Genomic DNA, 14,746 nt, shown 5'->3' on the forward strand with positions numbered 1-14,746 from the left:
TGCCTAGGCCACAAATGACCTCTTCAAGATGTCTCTGGGAAGGAAGTAGCACTGATAATCCCTCTCATTGTAGCCTGCAGACATATACTCAATGAACATCTATTTCGGGGATTGAGGGCAGAGGGTCAGAGAAGGGGAAGGTGAAAATCAATTCTGAAGGTAAAAGGTAAAAGAAAACCATAGGAAAAAGTGTCTCCACTGCTGATGTAAAAAAGGGATGGTGGAATATAAGCTCCCTGTAGGCAGAACCTGATTTGTTTTTGCCTCTGTATTGCCAAGGTCTAGTGTTTAATAAATGCTTGCTAATGGGAAGGGGGTGGGAAATAAAGTTTGCTCCTCCCTTCCTTACTCTCCTAGAAAAACTGAGGCAACTACCATCAGGGTTGGAGAGAGAAACATAAGATAGAGGTCAACTAGAGAGCAAGCTGGGGTAGGATCTATAGATGACATCTATGACAGCTCCCTTGACCCTTTAAAAGCCTCTCTGGATGAGAGGAAGGTAGGATCCTCACCACTCTTTCTTAAAGCAGCACTTTCACTGTGTTGATTCCAGGTTTAAAAATCTTCCATATTTAGTTCTCCCAATCCTTCCAACCTAGTATTCATATCATACCACAATCTGGCTTTTCCCTCTAACTTCTTCAACCTTATTTCCTAATAATCAACAACTCATCTTAGCGCTGCATGCTCACCACTTCCACATAGACCACAATCATTCCTAATTCCCAGTCACCATGATATTTGGATCAGGTTGTTGCTCTCATGTGAAATGCCCTCCCACCTTTTCTCCCAGCTCTGCCAAGGCAAATTTCATCCTAATTCCTTCAAGAAGCATTCCTCACCATCTCCAGGTCTCTGTGATCTCTCCCTGCCCTTCTTGGTCATTTCCCCCATATCCCCCCATTTCCTACTATTTGTACCACACTCTATTTAAACTCTGTCTCACATTTTAATCCAAGTCTGTTCCCTTTAATTATCAACTACAATGCACTTGAAGGCAGGGACTGTCACTGAGGTTCTTTTACTCCTTACACCTTGCACAGAATTAGCCAAGAAGGTATTGGTGAATTGAATTCTACCCCTAGAAGGTGCTCAAAGAATGAAACTTGAATTAAAATGGGAAGAAGGTGAAAGTCAGAGGAAGTGTTTAAAAAAAGGGGGGAGGAAGGAAAGAGAGGAAAAGACATAAAAGAATGAGGGTTCTTCCCATCATTTATAGGATAACAGAATCATAGATTTAGGACTGGAAGGGAATGTGGACACAAGCTTAGCTGACACTCTCATTTTATTAATGAGAAAAATGAGTAAGTAGAAAAATCCAGAGGCTAAATTTGAAACCTGAGTCAGGGGTCTTTCTATCTACCACTTGCCTTCTCTTAAAGAGAGATTAAATTTCTGTTTCTAGTATTTGTGATTCTAGGTTGATACAATGGTAAAAAAGTCAGTAATTTTGCTATTGTCCCCAAAATCCATTTTGAAAGGCAGAGTATGCCCCAACCTTTGTGTCCAAAGGTTTCCAGGGTAAGAAGAGCTAGGGTATAGCATTCCATCTGGGTGTCTCACAGCCATATGTCAACTTTAAAATAGCCCTTTATTCATCTCTGGCAGCACTGACAGGGGCACAGGGTCAGAGAGTGGGGCTCAAGGAGAGAAAAGTGAGGAGGAAGAAGGAAAGGGACACAGAAAGAGGGCAAGGGAGAGGGGCTTTGCATCTTCATCTCAACTCGATCCTTTGGAGTTTCAAAGGGTTGTAAGTGAGAGATGCCAAGGAACTTATAGAAAAGGATGGTCATCTAATACTCAACAAATGAGGAAAGCTAACAAAAGGTGGAAATAGCCAATGGCAGAGAGGTTGCAGGGATTGTGGGCACAAAATGTTACATACTCAGCCTCTGTGCCATTCATTGGTTTTATTTAAACATTTTTCTTTTTATAAGCATGGCCTCATTTGAGACAACTGAGGAGGTGAGGGGGAGGGAAATCCACAGTTTGAAATGTTCAATTGTTTTGGTAATATTTGACTCTTTGTGACCCCATCTGGGGTTTTCTTAGCAACAATACTGGATAGGTTTGTCCTTTCCTTCTTCAGTTCATTTTACAAATGAGGAGCAAAACAGGGTTAAGTGACTTGCCTAGGATCACACAGCTAAGAAGTGTCTGAGGCCACATTCGAACTCAGGAAGAGAAGTCTTCCTGATTTTGTTTGGGCTTCACAGAGCTGCCTACAGTTTGAAATAATCATGATATAAACCAAAATATGTTAATGCAATTTTTTTCCTGAGAAAAGGAAAAAAACCTACTCACCTCAAGCAAGTCACTTAAATGATCTGGTCATCAGTTTTCTCAATTATAAACTGAGGTCTCTGAGAAGACCTGGAGTTCAACCTCTGAGCTCCAACGATACTCTCAGGGACAGAGATAATAGATATAAATTTCTTGGCTTTCCATGAATACTTGTTTTCTAGGAAGTTAGGTAAAAATCTTTAATCTATGCAAACTATTTTGCAGAGTAAAATATATATATATATATATACACACACACACATATATATTACTGGACACCTAGTTGGCACAGTGGATAGATTTCCCATCCTAGAATCAGGATAACTCATTTTGCAGAGTTCAAAATTTCAAATTTGACCTCAAGACACTTAGTAGCTGTGTGATCCTGAGCAAGTCACTTCATCCTGTTTACCTCATTTTCCTGATCTTTAAAATGATCTAGAGAAGAAAATGGCAAACCATTCCAGGATCTCTTGTCAAGAAAACTCCAAATGATTATGAAGAAATGGATATGACCAAAAAACAACTGAACAACATATATAGTAAATATGCAAAGTACTGTAAAAGATACATAAGAGGTTTGAATAAGATAAGGGCTCTGGTTGATGAGTGACATATTCCCTATCCTCATGTAGCTTACAATTTAAATAGGGAGCTAAGACAGAGCATGTAAAGCTAATAATTTGAATAAAAGTTCATAAGACTCATCTGAGACGGGGTAATGGGAAGAGCCACTCCCAGCAATATACCACATTACTTCTTTGTTGCTTCCCCCAATTTAAGGGGCAAGGGGACAGTTGGAACCCAAGCAGCCAAGAATCAATCTGGACTTGAATGGGATGGGAGTTTCCAACTCTATTCCTTCTGGTGAGATAAAAGATCATCAGGCCTATCCATCTGCCCTACTTTTACATGCTTTAGACCTCCAGCACCATGATACTGACCTACTGATGTTATTTCAAGACTCCTAGGTCTTATCATTCACTCCAATGATGAGCGTGTAGACTTCTATTGGGCCTTTCTATCATGCAGTTAAACTTTCTTTTCTATGTTCTTTCCCCCAATTAAGAGTATGATCTCAGAGCAGAAACTGGTTTGCTATTTTTATTCTCAGTGCTCAGCATATAATAAATGCTTTTCGAAACATTTCACTCATTCATAAGGATACAGGTTGAGAACTAGAAAGACTCTTTAATGAGCAGGAGAAGTGGAATTGGAACCCAGATTTTCTTTTCAAATCTAGCCTTTCCTTTGTCTCTACTAAGCTACAACAGAAGACAGGAAATTCCACATGGCAGTGTATATGATAAGGAGGCAAGTGACAGCAGGGACAAAGGGGACTTCTAAGTTCAGAAGAAGGAAAAGAGAAGTGAGGAGTGGTTTAGGTCTGGAAGGCTTCATGGAATAAGCAGAACTTGAGTCAGGCCTTGAAAGATGTTTAAAAGTCTTTAGATGGAAGGGATTTCAGAGCTTAGCCACTTGGACCTGAGGCAGGAATCCCCTCTAAAATATCTCAACAAAGGAAGATCTCTAGTGACCTATACAACTCATTTAATTTTTTTTTTTTTTGCTTTTGCAAGGCAATAGGGTTAAGGTCACACAGAATTCATTTAATTTTTGTACAGTTCTAAATGTAAAAAAAAAAAAAGCTTCTTAAAAGTGACTTAAAGGGAGATAGAGCACCAGCCCTGGAGTCAGGAGTACCTGACTAAAAAAAGTGACTTAAAAAATCTCTCCTGGATAAAGCACCAGCCCTGGAGTTCAACCCAGTACCTGGGTTCAAATATGGTCTCAGACACTTAATAATTACCTAGCTGTGTGGCCTTGGGCAAGCCACTTAACCCCATTTGCTTTGCAAAAACCTAAAAAAAAACCTCTCCTTTTGATAACTTCCACCCAGAAGATCTAAGTTTGGCTTTTCTGGGTCACCGATCTATCACATCCTCATGAGGTCTCTTCTCCAGGCAATCCCCAGATCCTTTAATCACTTACATAAAGATAATGAAGCCTACTACCCACTCCCATGACAGATTTAGGGTGCAGAATGAGTTATGTATTTGAGGGACATGATCAAAGTAATAGTTTTTATTATAGTTTTATTATAGTTTATTTTTATTATAGTTTTTACAAATATATGAGGGATTTCCTTTTTCTTTTCCAATGAGGATGATAATAATAATGTTTGTCCTTCATTTTCGAAGAAGACCACAACATCAGGGAGATGATAGGAATGAGGAAACTGGAGAATTAAAGAAAATTGATTTTCATTGATTTCATTGAAAAATTAAATTGAAATTGAAAAAATCTCATGGTTTATGGACCTCTCACTACCATCCTTTGATCATATTTCAAGTCTTCAATTCCTAAGACACAGCACCCAGAACTAGACAATACTACAGATGTGTGGTCTTGGCAGGGGGAGAAGTGTAGCAGAACTATTACCATCCCAATCCTGCAAATGTACCCTTAGGTCACAATTTATGCTTTTTGGTGGCCTCAGCATACTATTAAACTCATATTGAGCTCATAATCCATTAAAACTCCAATGGATTTTTTCCCCCCACACACACACTGCAATTTAATCATTTCTTCCTCATCCCATCTATGTAAAGTTGATTTTTCAAATCCAATTTTAGGATGTTAACACTTATCCCTATTCACCTTCCTCTATTCTTTGCAGAGGGTGTGGATCACCACAGACATCCTGGGTTTTGGAGATCAATTGGTTGAATTTGCTGAACTGTTTCTATTTTAAAGTCTCTGGTTAAAAAAAAAATGGCTCTCTGGGAAGAAGAAAGGAGAAGGAAATACACTAAATTAAAAGAAAACATATCAATAAAAATGTATTTTTAAAACATTCTATTAAATTTCATCTTAATGAATGAAAAAGGCATTTATTTAATGTGTAACTGTGGTGGGTGCTGGGGATATACAAATAGATAGAAGGAAGACAGTCCCTGTTCTCAAAGAGCTCACCTAATAATATAAAATATGATAAATAGAGGAGATTTCAGCTACAGATCAAATGCAAAAGCCCCCAGTGGTCCTTAGGGTACAACAGCAAAGCAGATGGTAATGCATCTTCTTTAGCGTCATTTCCATTGATAAAAATCTATTTCTGATGCTGAACCATATGGTAGTGTCAAAGGATTTTGATAGAATTTCTTTTCCAGGTCTTTAGTAGCTATGGTTGCTAAGGAGGTGGGGCAGCAGCACATGCAAAGGAAGTTTCCAGGTCACACTGCTAGTTGTACCTGGGGGCACAAAGACCTGAGTTCAAAGGTGACCTCAGACATTTATTAGTTATGTAATCCCTAGGCCAGTTACTTAACCTGTGTGCCTCAATTCCTGACATTATTATCAGATCCTGATAATTCTCCTAACAACTCAGTAGATAAGTGCTATTATCAGATCCTGATAATAATAGCACTTACCTACTGAGTTGTTAGGAGAATAAAATGAAATAATATTTGTTAAGTACTTTGCAAACGCTTAAAGCATTACCTAAAAAAAATTAATTAATATGACTTTCACAAGGGTTACTTCTCTGGGCAATGGCTATGAAAGTTGGGCAAAATTATTAGCATATCATTTCAGCCTAGAGACATAATTTTAGTTCTCAACTTGGTCATTCAATGTATTAGTTATCCCTACCAGTTTTATATATTTAGTAAATCTAATAAGATTTACTTTATGATTAGTAGTCAGAATACAATGGTATATTACACAAATCACTGATAAAAACAACGAATATGGAAACCAGGACACAGTTCTATAGTTCTCCATTGGAGACCTACTTAGATCCACTAACTACCACTCTTTAGGGCTTACTCATAAGGATATTGGAAGATTTCTCCAAATTCATTGTTGATACTTAAGAATGCCATATCAATGACTTTCCCCAATCTACTACTAACCTGATCAAAAAAAGGAATATGATTATGGCAAATACATTCTTAAATATAGCTTTAAAATATAGCCACTTCCTTTGCTGTGTTCACAAATCATTCCTTTATCCTTTAAATGTATTCTAGAATTTTGCCACAACAACATAAAATTCATCAACATCCAGTCTTCTTCCTTATTTTGAAAACCAGGACAATGTTTCTTTATATTTATTATGGTACCTCTCCCATTATCTATAATTCCTCAAAAAATATGTTGGATTTAGATGCATAAATGGTAATAATGAACTCCAAGTAGAAGGAATGTCTCACACACAGGAATTTTAATACCCCTCGACTTCTATGGCATTTTGAAGCATTTTCAGTACAAAAGCTTATGAGGAAGAGAATATAATTATTATTATTCCCATTTTGCAGATCATATTGAGGACTAGAGCTGTAATTTGTCTAGTTACACAGTCTCTGAATTCTGAAACTGAAAATTCAAACCAGATTTCTTCTGGCTACAGGTTCAATGATATTCCTATCACATCTCAATGGTCTATTCCTCAAAACATAGCACATGTTTAAGATACCAACAGCAGAACAGCTGAGTTTTATGCAGTCATAATGACTGTCCTAGAAAGGCTTCATTATCAACCACAACTCTGGGCTTAGCTTTCAAATGTGTCACTATTTCCATGTAAGATGTCTTTTTTCTTTAAACTTAAATCAGATATAGGGAATTTTTTTTTTGGCAAGGCAGTGGGGTTAAATGGCTTGCCCAAGGTCACACAGCTAGGTAATCATTAAATGTCTGAGGTCGGATTTGAACTCAGGTACTCCTGACTCCAGGGCCAGTACTCTATCCACTGTACCACCTAGCTGCCCCACACACATGTTTTTTGAGGACAAGATCTGTTTTTTTTTTAATCTGTAAAGAAATCCTCATCATCTGGTACATAATAAATACCTGCTATATGAATGAACTCATCCTTCTTGGTCAAGGTAAAAAGTGAAATTATCCATGAAGTGTTTGTTCCCTGATCCCAACCTATCCCCAGAGGAAAGTGAATTCTCCCTAAAACTATGTATTTCTCATACATAAACATATGCTACAGAGGCAGCATGGTACAGTGGAAAATCAGACTCAAACTTGGGGTGAAGCACTAACTGTCTGACAAGTAAAGATTGTGTGACCCTAGGCTAGTCGATGAAGCTCTCAGGGATCCAGGCAACTTTCTAGGAATGTAGGTCCTACACCTTTAGGAGAAATTTCCTAACCTGGGAGTTCTTCTACTAAGGAAATTACAGATCATTCCTATCCCTATAATATTTGCTATTGTCATTGTAACCTGATAAACTCTCACCCAATAAAATCCTAGAAAACAAAGTCACTTTCGTTTTTTTGTCTGTATGCACAACACTAGCATATAGCAGTCACTAAATAAATTATTGCTGAATAGTCGACTGATCATACCTCTCCCAGTGCCTAGCACAGTATACTAGACATAATATAGGGATACAGACTGAACACTTGGGATTCCACTGGTATAGAGAAATCCTCAAAATGGAAACTTCCTCTAGCAGTGCAGGGAGGGCCATTCTCTGCAATTTATAATCCTAAGGAGTTGCCAAGGACACTAAGAGGTTAAGTGGCTTATCCAGTCAAAGGCTAGAATGTGGCAGCAAAGAGACTTGAACTCAGGCTTTCCTGACTGTGTGGTCATCTTTCTTTCCTCTCTAAGTCACTATATATGTACCTAAGATACTTGCTAGTCATCTGAGAAAAAATAGCTGTTAAGAATTACTAAGTACAGATCCATTTTGGAAAGGGACTAATCACTGCCACTGCCTTCCACCCACCTTCCCTTTCAGCTCCTGCGTCAATCTCTTCAAGCTTTGTTTGCAGTCCATGATGGGAAACTTGTTATTTTTCTGAACAAGACCTCTCCTGTGCTACTCACAGGCCCTCACATCAAGCCTACAATTGAGTAAGGTTCTTATTGGAGGCAGGGCCTAGATGGCCACCAGGTCACTCACTGCTGGCCCTAGCATTTCCTCATGAATGAGTTTGGCTTTAGTTTCTTTCCACCCCTCTCAACTCCTGAAGTTTCTGTTACTGGTTTTAATTGGAGACATGAAATCATCATTAAGGGAAAACTGAAATACACCCAGAACACATAGGAAGAGGAACAACTAACCCTGTATCAGTTATGGCAAATAATGACCTTTTTTTTTTATATATAAAAGAACATTTTGCCTTGTGGAGTCAAAGGGAAGAAAAATGGATGGCTTAGTTGGAGAGGGAATTAGCCCAGGAGCCTATTCACTATAAATCACCTCCTCTTTCACCAAGGGGCTTTCTCCCCCTCCCCCCCTCCCCTTTTCTTTTTCTAGATGAAGCAGAAGTGAGTTGGGGTGGGTAGAGGAAGCTGACAAGGAGCCCAGTCTGTAAACAAATGGGACACTTATCTCCGGGATGGCTTTCTACCTTTTTGAGACTTGGGGCAAGCTGTTTGCCAAGCTTCCCTGCCCGTGTAAACACACTGGCACCAGCTGGGGTTTGGAATCTGTACTGCACTCTGCCAGCTGGTGACCTGGAGATGGGTCAGATTAAAGGAATGTGTAATGAGAATGGGGGTGGGAGAGAGAATGAGTGTTTGCACAAAGAAGGTTTGCAGGGTCAGTAAGGCACTGGGCAAAGGGTGGAGAGGGATAGGCCTTGAATGGGCCCACAGGGCAAGACTTTACCAAATTGCCAAACTCTGTTTAATTCATTTATTCTTTGCCTCCCCCCCCCCCCCCCCCCCCCCCCCCGCAAATGGAGCTCTTTGTCGAGTCTCCCCCACCACCTCCCAGACCAATTACACAGTCCTTTGAAAGGTTCACAGCTGGCTGCCTGAGAAGGCTCAGTGTGATCAGACAACACGGACACTTGATCCCCTGCGATCCCAAACTGGGAATGTTAACACAGAAACCCAAGCCACGCGCTGATAAGCAAGCCTTAACTGGTTGGCTACATCTAGCACTAAGACCACACTGAGCCATGAAACAGGGGACAGAATACCATAAATGAAACGGATGGGGGTGGATGGAGGGAGAGGGGAGAAAAATAGGAAGGGGGGGCTAGAGAACTAGCAGTCCCAGTGGTTCATCACAGACCTCCCTGCCAGGAAAAAATAAAGGCCTTCACACAGATGTTTCTGCACAAAGCTCTTCTCCATTTAAATGCCAGGGAGCCAGAAATATGGAGAAAAAGGAGCAATAACACAAACAGTCTTACAGACAAGCCACTGTCACTCTGAAAGAAGAAAATAATAATAGAATTATCTACATTTCTACAACACTTGAAGGTTTGTTTTAAAGTCCTTTCCTAGAGGGGAGAACAGGCTGCAATCCAAAAGGAAGGATGGATATTTGTCAAGCCAAGTTCCCTAGAATGGCCTGGCTTTATCACATTAACTGTGGGGATCTAATCTTAAATAAGAAAAGCTGGCACAATATAATGAATGGGCATTGAATTGGGAGTTCAGAAGCCTGATTTCTAATGCTCAAGACACTGCCAAACCATCACAATGCAGCCTTGGGCCGATTGATCCCCTTCTGTTTCTTCTCTTAGGAAAACAGATGGACTACATCATTTCTAAGATATCAGTTCTAAGGTGATGATGATGCTTTGACACTCTCAACCAACAAAAGCATCAGGAACCTGACCTAAAAATCTGAGCATGTCACTATCTTTCTGTGCCTCAGTTTCTTCAGCAGGAATAATTTCCAGAGATGAATTCATTACTTCATGGGACCATGAAGATGGGGGAAGATCTATGATTTCATTAAGAGGGAATTCCCAGAGAAAAAAACTCTCTCCCAAAACAGACTGGCAAGCAACTGTTCAGCAACTTGTCTTAGCTGCCTAGAGTACTGACAGATTAAACAATTTGCTCAGTCACATAGCCAGCACATATCTATATCTATCCATATTTCTAGATAAATATATCTGACATAAATCTATATATTTATAAAGAGGAGGGAGGGAGAGAGAGAAATAGAAGGAGAGAAGAGAGAAAGAAAAGAGAGGTCAGAGGTAAGATTTGAACCCAGGTCTTCCAGACACTGTGGCCAGCTCTCCATCCATTATGACATGCTGCCTATTCATAGGCCTCTAGTCCTTCAGAATAAAATGGCATTAAAGTAAAAACACTTCCAAAAGATACCGCATAAGACAAAACTATCACATGACAAATGAAGAGTCGATTGTTCATAACAATTTAAGGATCGATCATTTAGCATGATCATGTAATTAAGCCTACAATGAGGTGACCTGACATCATCAGTTGGAGAATGAACTTTTAATGACCAGTGGTTGAACAGCTGGTTCAACTGACACATTCCATTTTTAAAAAAGAAACACTAGAAGGTGTCAGATGGTAACTCTCTACAGATTATTTCTTGAGCAGCCAAGACCTAGAAATATAACCTGGTAGCCTTCCCTTGATTAAGGAAGCATGGCAAAATGGCACTGACTAAAGAATCAAATATAACCACATTCATCTATGTAACCTGGGCAGGTCACAACCTGCAGGGTCTCAGGTTCCATAACTTTAAAACAGAAAGTCTTAGGTCCCTTCCAGTTTTAAATCTGTGATTCTATGGTCTGAATAAAATCAAGATGCAGGTCAAGACTAGACTTTAGGCTTTCTTCGAAAACTTGTGGAATTGGATACAATGGGAGATAGGAGGAGAGAAAGATGAGAAGGCCATGAGTTAGATAAATGGTCACTCCCCAATCCTGCCTCATGTCAATCCTGCAATCTCCCTCAAAAATAAAAGGAATCTCCTTTTGTAGAAAGGGAGTTGGGACTAGGAAACAAAATGTATAGGTTCTAGCCCAGGCCCCAATACAAACCAGCTGTGGCTGGCTAAACCATCTGAATTCTGTGGTATTCCATTCCCTCACCTGCAAAATGAGAATGTTCCTCCCTACCTCACTTAGTTTTTTGGTAAGGAAGGAATGAGATTATCGATGTGAAAATGTCTTGAAAACTCTAAATGTTAATTAAGGATCATTCCCTTCAAAGCAGTAATTTAATGAGTAATTATCAGGCACCAATTAAGTTCACGGATCATAGGAAGGATTTATCTGTACATATTTATTTCTGATATACACTTCTGATGGATAATGAGATGGGTTCAGAATTAAAGAAAAGAATGTAGACTGCACTGGCTTTGGAATATTATACAGAGCTTTCATGACCCCAAGTGTCTCCTGAAAATAAAGGCCCATCTTGTTTAGCAACTACTCCTGTGAGGCTGACAAGTCACAAACTATACAATGCCACCATGATTCATGGAGCACCTCAGGATCCAAAGTCCTGGAGTTCAGAGTCTCCCAAAGAACAATGGAAGGGCACAGTGAAGATGTGATCAGACTAGAACACATTACTAATGAAGAGGAACTGTGCAAACAAAGCCTAATCATCATAGAAATGCATAAACAGAAAAGGCAGAAAAGAAGGTCCTGGAAACAGGAGCAGGTAAGGACTGATGGGACTGTCCCCAGGCTCAAGTAGCACCCATACAATGTCAAGAGAGGAAAACACCCTGGGTAGAGTTCCTAGAAGCCTCAGAGAAGTTGCACAGATGAAGACAAGTGGAGGGTTGAAGCCTGCATCAATGAGAATGCAGAACCATCCACATATGCCTAAAACACCAATGGTTCCTTCCCTTTTCATAGCTGTCCTCAAATTTGATTTAGGTTTTTAAATTTTAATATTTAATATTAATAATTTTAATATGTCTGGTATTGGCTAAGAAATTGAGTCATGGAACAGTATAATAGACTATAGGTGCAATGGCAAGAAATGATTATAGAATCTACTGTTTGATAAACTCAAAGAGTCCAGTTACTGGGATAAAAACTCTCTCTTTGATAAAAACTGCTGGGAAAATTGAAAGTTAGTATGGAAGAAACTTAGAATAGACCAACACCTCACACCCTATATACCAAGATAAGATAGCAAACTAAAAGATCAAGGAGCAGTTTACGACTAAGGAAGAGACAGAGAGCATCATTCAAAACGAACTAGATAATTTTGACTACATTAAATTAAAAAGGTTTTGCATGGACAAAACCACTGTAACCAAGATCAAAAGAAATGTAGTAAATTGGGAAACAATTTTTACAATTAGTATTTCTGACAAAGGACTCACTTCTAAAATATACAAAGAACTGAGTCAAATTTTCAAAAATACAAGCTATTCCCCAACTGACAAATGGTCAAAGGATATGCAAAGGCAATTTACAGTTGAGGAAATCAAAGCTATCCAGAGTCATATGAAAAATTGCTCTAAATCATTACTTATTAGAGAAATGCAAATTAAAGCATCTCTGAGATATCACCTCACACCTCTCAGACTGGCCAATATGACCAGAAAAGACAATGATCAATGTTGGAAGGGATACAGAAAATCTGGGACACTAATATATTGTTGGTGGAGCTGTGAACTCATCCAACCTTTCTGGAGAGCAATTTGGGATTATGTCCAAAGGGCAACAAAAATGTGCATACCCTTTGACCCAGCAATACCACTATTGGGTCTATACCCTGAAGAGATTATGAAAAAGGGTAAAAACATCACTTCTACAAACATATTTATAGCAGCTCTGTTTGTGGTGGCAAAAAATTGGAAATTAAGTGAATGTCCTTCAATTGGGGAATGGCTTAACAAACTGTGGTATATGTATGTCTATTAGAAACCAGGAGGGATGGGAATTCAGGGAAGCCTGGAAAGATTTGTATGAACTGATGCTGAGAGAGATGAGCAAAACCAGAAAAACATTGTACACCTTAACAGAAACATAGGGGTGATGATCAACCTTGATGGACTCGCTCATTCCATCAGTGCAACAATCAGGGACAATCTGGGGCTGTCTGCAATGGAGAATACCATCTGTATCCAGATAGAGCTGTGGAGTTTGAACAAAGACCAAAAACTATTACCATCAAGTTAGAAAAAAAATACATTATATTATTATGTAATTTTATCTCACACTTTATTTTTCTTCCTTAAGGATATGATTTCTCTGTCATCACATTCAACTGAGATCACTGTATAACATAGAACCAATGTAAAGACTAACAGAATGCCTTCTGTGGGGGGTAGGGGGAGGGAAGCAAGAATGGGGGAAAAACTGTAAAACTCAAAATAAATAAAACTTTTCTTAAAAATGTATTTTGATCACTGTATTGCAACACAACTGATTTCATTAGTAATCCTATGCATTTTATTTTTTGCATCTAAAAACATTCTAAACGGGGATCCAAAGGCTTCACCAGACTGCCAATGGGGTCCATGATCCTAAAAAGATTAGGAATCTCTGCCCTATCTGGTAACCAAACTGAGTCTTTTTCTGGCAAAGAACATGGAAAGAAATTGTGACATTTGTCACTCATGTCATACCAAAAGAAAGATCAAGTTTGATTCATTGCATTTTAATACAAATAAACCCACAGCTTGGGTCCCAAACTGAAATGAATACGTTCACTAGTAAGAATTTAGAGTAGAAATAAATAGAAGTCACTCCTAGGCACCTGCTCATTAGCTCAGCATACTGGAACAGTGTTAGTTCCCACAAGCTCTGGGAACAGAGACCTTGTCTTAGTTGGCACGATGTCCCAAAAGCACGCTCAAATTGTAATAAATCCCATGCTAAACATCTTCACTTGATATCTTAGCATCACTTCAAATTAAACCTATCTAAAATCAAATTTATAATCTTTCCTACAAATCTAGTACCCTATACTACTTTCCCTGATCTCCTAACCTCCTAATTTAGTCCTATTTCTATCAATAAATAGCTCCATTCTCCCTTCCCTCTCACCTCCCATGTCCATACAAGATTCTGTCTTTCTAATATTTTACTAACCCATTTTCACCTTTCTATACCCCTTTCAGCAAACCAAGTCCTAACTACCTCATGACAAGGATACTGAAATTATCCTCCTGCCTCCAGTGTTCCCTTCCACCAATCCTACACACCTCTTTTCAACCTATACTTAAATGTCATCTGCCACTTGTAAAAGCCCACGTGTACACTGTGTTATTTCTTTTGGCTGACCTCTTCCATTTATATACTGAAACTGAGAATCTCTGTTTCCATTTCCAGTCAGTTTTGACTTTGGTTTCAATTTTGCTTGATGCTTTTGCATTTGGTTCTCAGAATGTTTTAAACATAACCACTTCTTTCCTCTGAACCATCTTCAAAGTCAGGCTTTTATTCAAAGTGAGCAAAAATCACATTTCAAGACTGAGGGTAGAGATTTTATTTTCATTACAGAATATGTAACCTGCATCTACCACTTCTTCAGTCACTTTGACCTGCATATCTATATTTACCCACAAAATTATTATATCTATTCTTCCTTCTCTACCTTCTTTCATTTATTCACTCATTCACCTTCTTGCTCATTGCTATACCAAAGCATTTTATTCTCTTATCTAGCTACATGATTCATCTTTAAAATATGCATCTCTCAGTACAGATTTCTGAGTGAGTACCAAAGGACTTACCTTAC

At 38.9% G+C, this 14,746-nt stretch overlaps 1 protein-coding gene across 3 annotated transcripts in view; it reads right to left on the bottom strand.

The window, feature by feature from the left end:
• TRAM2 (translocation associated membrane protein 2) overlaps positions 1 to 14,746 on the bottom strand; it is a 104,219-nt gene that overhangs the window by 58,196 nt on the left and 31,277 nt on the right. The gene's annotated exons all lie outside the window — the stretch shown is intronic.

The sequence above is a fragment of the Macrotis lagotis genome, chromosome 5 (genome assembly GCF_037893015.1).
Source record: "Macrotis lagotis isolate mMagLag1 chromosome 5, bilby.v1.9.chrom.fasta, whole genome shotgun sequence".
NCBI classification, from domain to species: Eukaryota; Metazoa; Chordata; class Mammalia; order Peramelemorphia; family Peramelidae; genus Macrotis; species Macrotis lagotis.